The sequence below is a fragment of the Gouania willdenowi genome, chromosome 15 (assembly GCF_900634775.1).
Source record: "Gouania willdenowi chromosome 15, fGouWil2.1, whole genome shotgun sequence".
NCBI classification, from domain to species: domain Eukaryota; kingdom Metazoa; phylum Chordata; class Actinopteri; order Blenniiformes; family Gobiesocidae; genus Gouania; species Gouania willdenowi.
The window spans coordinates 33216806-33224051 of record NC_041058.1 but is presented as its reverse complement, the minus strand read 5'-3'; positions in this window follow the sequence as shown (position 1 = coordinate 33224051).

The following is a 7246-nucleotide window of genomic DNA, read 5'->3' as shown; positions in this document are numbered from 1 at the left end:
TGCTGTGTGTGGTCCGAGAGGAGAGGACGACACTCCCTCCCTCAGAGGCTCTTTACCAAGGGATTACCTGGGAGCACATTCCTATTCCTGGGCCCAGACCAGGATTACTTCCCCTTTCTGTGACGCAGTGCTAATCAGACAGTCTAAGGAGATAGACGTGGACTTAAGGCTTAGCAACCAGGCCAGTGATCAGCAGCCTGTGCTTTCAGGATCAGAAATGAAGACTCGTTTGTGTGGGATTATATCTGAGACCCCTGGGGTCACATTTATACACTTTATTCAGAGATTTGGGTTCACACAGTGTCGTCATGATAGCACAGACTAATCACAGTATGAGGCACCAAATGTATAGTTGCACATGCTAAAATAAACAGCAACTTTTTGCAACATTTAACAAAAAAAGCATTTAAAAAATGTATGTGAATTTTTTTTGTTAGTTTTTACCAGATATACAGCTATACAGATATTTTTTTCTAAAAATATAATGTCAATGTTGAATCTAAATATTAAATGTTAAATGTAAATCTAAATGTAAAATATATATCTAAATTTTAAATCAGTCACCAAGTGTAAAGCTAAATGTTTAGAAATTATGCAAAGTAGGCAGGTTAGCAGGCAGGTTAGCGTATGTCGATCACGAGACCCCGCCCACACTACTGACTGTGGCTCAGTGAGTGAGGAGAGGGTAAGAGCGAGATGTAGCAAGAAAAGAGCTATAATGACTGGTGTACAGGCTGCACATCAGGAAATGTGTGGACATGCTGTATTTACACTCACTTTAACCAGTGATGAAGACAGCGAGGATGCAGAAGACCTTGGAGGGTGGGGTGTGGGCGTGGCCTTGTGATTGACAGGCACTGACCTGCCCACTTTGTATGATTTCTAAACATTTAGCTTTTCACTTAGCAATCGATTCAACATTTAGATTTAGATTCAACATGGAGATTTACATTTAACATTTAGATTTAACTTTACCATTTAGATTTAGATTTATTTTTCATGTGTACACATTTTGAACAGTGATATGGAGCATGCTGTCTTACATGATTTTCTGTCTCAAATGAAAGAAAAATGAGCTAAATGTGAGGGAAGACTTCTTACGTCACTAGCTATGCTTCCATTAGTTTTTGCAAAATAAAAATGAATTTCTAAAATTTTGACGAAGTAAATTTCTCTTTGATCGTGTTTCCATTGAAGGTTGTTTTGGAGTATTGTGACTCTCGTGAAATTTAGATTTAAATTTAACATTTAGATTTACATTTAGATTTAGATTAAACATTTATATTTAACTTTAACATTTCAATTTCAATTTCACATTTTGATTAACATTTAGCATTTAAATCTATCATTTAAATTTAACTTTAACATTTAAATTAAACCTTTACATTTCAATTTATTAGTGTTTATCAGTTTACACATTTTTAACAATAATATAGAACATGCTGTTTTACATGAATTTCTATTTCAAATTAAATTAAAATCAGCAAAATGTTAAAAATATGTCGATTATGAAACAGTACGTTCACAATTCGTTATTTAATAAATGTGGCGTGTATAAATTAAAGGTCATATTGTCGCACTAAACTTGTTTGCAGTAAGGATATTAACAGTTGTGTCCGGAGAAGGGTTACAAACAATATAAAATAAAAGGAATGTGGGAACAAACACTGTGATGATGAGGATCCTTGTGCATCCTGTTATGTTGTGATAGGTTTCCAACCTGTGACGCAGGTTTGTACAAGGCAACGTTCACAGGACAGGCTGCTTCAGGGTAATAATGAGTATGTGAGCCAACCCAGATCACTGCAGGAAAGTGTCTAATCACTGCTAATCCTGTCAGCAGACAGGACTGGAAATGACCTGGAGAACAGGTACAGGTACCTCACACACACTTCTGTTTATACCATGACTATTACAATAATGTGAAACATCCAACATCTGTCTTGTCATTTAAGAGGAATCTACATAATATTAAGTACAGCATGTTTTTTTTGTTTTTTTTAATAATATCTTCAACATATAGAATAATTAGAGGTGGGACTCGACTAAAAAAACGTCAATTAATTAGTTAATTAGAGACTTAAGAATTAATAATCAAAATTAATCATCGAGTGTAATTTTTTCAATGTATTTTGTTACTGTATATGACTGAATCAATTAAAACAATAAATGAGTTTAAACAACTAAGTAGTGTATACCTGTCAAGGTCCCGTTTTACCCCTCTTTCCCCCCATCTTCCCGTATTAGTATTTTTCCAATTTTACTGTAATAATAATTTAAAGATGTCTTACTAAACTGAACGCCGTCACTAGCCTCGCGAGAACTTCCACCTGAAATGACCTGAGTGACAGTTCACACGAGATTAATGCTGACATCAGCAACAAACCCAGAAATAACTCAGAACAGAGATGATGAATGAAGACGTTCTGGTGAAAAAAAACATAGAACTGGTGTAAATACGTTGTAAAATATGACAGAGAGTTTATCTTCATAAAGACCATCAGGATGTGACACAGTTACACGTTCTGTTAGATTAATAACCATGTCACCATGAAAAATCATCCAATCACAAGCTCCACAAATATACACTGTTTATAAAGTGTTAAATAATGTAAAGTCTGTAAAAAATGTGTCTAATAAGTCATTAGTGAATATCAGAGAACCACATGAGTGAGTATGAGAAATTATGATAAAATATGTAATAAAATAAAATGTTAATGTCTAACTTAAAGACAAGCAACGTTAAAATAACAGTAAATATGTAACGTGTTGACTTGTATATAAACTGTAAATATATTAAATATATTGGAGCTTGGTTGGGCGGGTGGGACGGCTCGTAGTGGGTGCCAGAAAATTTCCCTTATTTTCAAATCCAAAACTTGACAGGTATGAATAGTGTTTATTATTTCCATCACTAAGTGCTAACATCATATGTCATATGAATAAAGATTATTATGTTTGCATTGTTCACAAAGCACTAACTTAAATTTAAAGCCACACCGTGGACTTTTTGACCTAAAGAGTTTATCCTTATTTTAACATTACATTATCAATGCTCCTAGCGGGGCTTCCCTCTGGAAATACCCCCATGTAAGTTTGGAGAAGACAGAAATTCAGGTCATGTGACCTGGAGAATTTCACTTTACAGCAGTCACGTGACCACAGGCTCTGATATACTCATAAAGTTAAGGCATTTACTACTATTAGTGTGTGTGTGTGCATGTGCGTGTGCGTGTGCGTGTGCGTGTGTGTGTGTATAGTGTGTGTGTGTGTGTGTATAGTGTGTGTATAGTGTGTGCGTGTGCGTGTGTCTGTGTGTATAGTGTGTGTGTGTGTGTGTGTGTGTGTGTGTGTGTATAGTGTGTGTATAGTGTGTGCGTGTGCGTGTGTCTGTGTGTATAGTGTGTGTGTGTGTGTGTGTGTGTGTAGTGTGTGTGTGTGTGTGTGTGTGTATAGTGTGTGTGTATTGTGTGTGTGTGTGTGTGTGTGTATAGTGTGTGTGTATAGTGTGTGTGTATAGTGTGTGTGTGTGTGTGTGTGTGTATAGTGTGTGTGTATAGTGTGTGTGTGTATAGTGTGTGTGTGTGTATAGTGTGTGTGTGTGTGTGTGTGTGTGTGTATAGTGTGTGTGTGTGTGTGTATAGTGTGTGTATAGTGTGTGTGAGTGTGTGTATAGTGTGTGTGTAGTGTGTGTGTGTGTGTGTGTATAGTGTGTGTGTGTGTGTGTGTATAGTGTGTGTGTGTGTGTGTGTATAGTGTGTGTATAGTGTGTGTGTGTGTGTGTATAGTGTGTGTGTGTGTGTGTGTATAGTGTGTGTATAGTGTGTGTGTGTGTGTGTGTGTGTGTGTGTGTGTGTGTGTGTGTGTAGAGTGTGTGTATAGTGTGTGTATAGTGTGTGTGTGTAGTGTTGGCGCAATGTGACAGTTACAAAGTTCATGTACAAGCTCTAAAGACTTAAAGTGGACATCACATTAGAGAGCTGAGAGGACACACACACACACACACACACACACACACACACACACACACACACACACACACACACACACACCATCCATCATCTATCCATCTATCATCCATCTGGGTCATGGGGCAGCATCCTTAGCAGAGAGGCCCAGACTTCCCTCTCCTTGGCCACTTCCTTCAGCTCTTCCAGGGAGACCCTGAGGTGTTCCCAGGTTCTTCTAACAGTTCACAGTTCACCTGTGTCAAACTAAAGGCCTAGGGGCCAAATCTGGCCCTTCACAGCGTTTACTTTGTCCTGCAGGAGAAACTAAAAACTAGCTGTAGATATCTCAAATTCACAAGTTCAATGAAGTCACAAAATGAGAAACTTTGACCTCCATTCTCCACTGGATGTTTATGTAACAGATACTCCTGTATGTGCTGAGTCAGCACTGCTGAGTAATGACTCCATCACATACTCAGACCTTCTATTATTGACAGACAGCAGAGCAAAGAGACGTTACAGAGCAGTGACGCCTCCAGTAACTGAAGTTTTCTAAAATCCTGTAATTTTTCACAATCCATAAATATTAAGCTAAAAATCTGACAAAAGATGGTCAAAAAGTCAAGGAAGTGAAAATCAGTGAAAAATCACTTATTGATGGATGTTGTCATAGCTTTACATTCTTAATAGATCATTGAGATGTAGATGTGCAAAATAGGGAAAAAAATAATGTTGAAATAGTCCATAATCTCACAATAACACATTATCAGAGATAAAGTTATGTGGGTGTTTTGCACTCAGGTGTTCTCTCTATTGTCACTTATTAAATATGTATATTCGCTCATGATTTGTGTTTAAATGCAGTGAATCTAGTTTTTGACGTCTGCATTCAGAGACAGTTTCAGGACCACTGATCTGTTTCTATAAGTCATGGTTCATGTCTGAATAAAACTCTATAACTCTATATCTAATAGATCTAATATATCTAATATACATATATATTTATATATATATATATATATATATATATATAATAACTGGGTTCCTCTGTCCTGAATCCTTGACGTCCATCAGCTGAAACTTATGTAAAACTTTATTAATTATTATTGACATTACATAGCTTCAAATGTCTGAAGGGGTCCAGGACTGTGGAGATTGTGGGAAATCTGGATTTATTTTGAATCTCGATATATTGTTCAGCTCTACTTTGTGATACGTGTAGTTCCTGTTCTGTGTTATGCAACATTGGTGGAAAAATAAAGATTAAATGTTCATACTGAGATCAAATAAAAAGTGTGTGTGTGTGTGTGTGTGTGTGTGTGTGTGTGTGTGTGTGTGTGTGTGTGTGTGTGTGTGTGTGTGCGTGCGTGCGTGCGTGCGTGCGTGTGTGTGTGCGTGTGTGTGTTACGAAACCGAATAAACAATAGAACAAACAGCAAAATTACACTAAACTAAAAAGCAATACACTGAGTTGCACTGTTTGTGTGTGTGCAATTCTCTTTTATGATTGTTTCTGTGGACTGCCAAGTTAATGTTCATGAAATATTGTTGATGGTTATGTTAATGATGATGAAACGTCCGTCTGGGTCTGTGATTGTGGATTTATGGGTGAATGACGGTGATTTGTTGATTAAAATACAAACTCCTCTTTGTTTTTTATTGTAATGTGATGAAAATGAAACCGGAAATTTAGATAATTTTAACTTAATGTTGTCCAGTTCTGAAATATGGGTTTCCTGTAATAAACAATTATAAGCCTGGAGTGAGGTGAGATGATTGAATAGTACTAAATTGTTTTGTCTGATTGCCAATATCACGAACATTCAATAAAACGATTTTAAGAGCTGTCATACTATTTGATTATTAACAATTAGAGAGTGGGAAATCATTATGCTGTGTGTGTGTGTGTGTGTGTGTGTGTGTGTGTGTGTGTGTGTGTGTGTGTGTGTGTGTGTGTGTGTGTGTGTGTGTGTGTGTGTGTTTTAACAGTAGAACAGACGCTGAGTTGCACTGTTTGTGTGTGTGCAATTGTGTGCGGAATGGGACGTGGGTGCTTTAGTAAATATAGTCAATCTCATGTTTATAGCGCCACCTCCTGGCTGGCTTGCCAAAATATGTTTCACTGATAAAATGATGGGCCAACTCATCTCCTGTGCAATGTATTTATTTTTTTAAAAAAAGCTGTAAAAACAGAAAAAAACAGCAGTCAACAGGAGCGCACTGGAACCTCTTACTGTGCCGCATCACGTCCTCACATCTGTTGTTGTCTTCAGCTACTGATGTGCACTGAGCGCCCTCTGCTGGCTGTTGTTTAACAACTACAGACCAATTTCTGTTTTACCCTTGTTACCAATTTCTGTTTTACTCTTGAACTTGAAAACTTAGCTCATACAAGAATATCTAAACACTTGACAGAAAATGATATGACCATCATTATGGCTTTAGAGAAAAAATGTCTAAAGAAATGGCCGTTTTGCAGTTTGTTGATAAAGTCATCAAATATCTAGATGATAAAAATAACACTGTTGGTATATTTTTAGACTTGTCAAAAGTGTTTGACATTGTTAATTATAACATCCTTTCAACAAAATTAGAAAAGTATGGTATTAAAGATGATGCCTTAAAATGGATACAAAACTATTTGGATGAGAGAGAACAATTTGTTTATGTTAACAATCAAAGCTCAAACAGAGGTAAACTCAGATGCGGGGTACCACAGGGTTCCATTTTGGGACCTCTTTTATTTATAATTTATGTCAATGATTTAAGTAATGTTTGTAATAATGTACTGCCTCTTATGTTTGCTGACGACACGTCTTTTATTTTCTCATTCAAATTGTGATAGTTTAATAAGAGAAGCAAATAAAGAATTATCAAATTAAGTTTAAAATAAATCAACTCTAAATATACAAAAAAATAACTTTTTGATATTTGGCACAAAATAATGCACATATAACTTACAGTAATATGATTTGGGGTGCTACATGCCAAACATATCTGAATAAGATTGTATTGATACAAAAAAATCTAAGAATTATGAATTTTTAAAATAGATTGTCCTCATCTGCTCCTCTCTTCAGGAAATACAGTGTTTTGACAATATATAATGTTAATATCTATTGCACTTGTCTCTTCGTGTATAAATATATGCATATGTCCAATGTTCTGCCCAGAGCTTGTAGCATTTTTTTCACATATACTTCAGATGTTCATGCCTACTCCACCAGGCATTGCAGAGATTTCCATCTGCCCTTCTGTAGAACTTTGGCCCAACAAAACACACTCATTATGTGTAT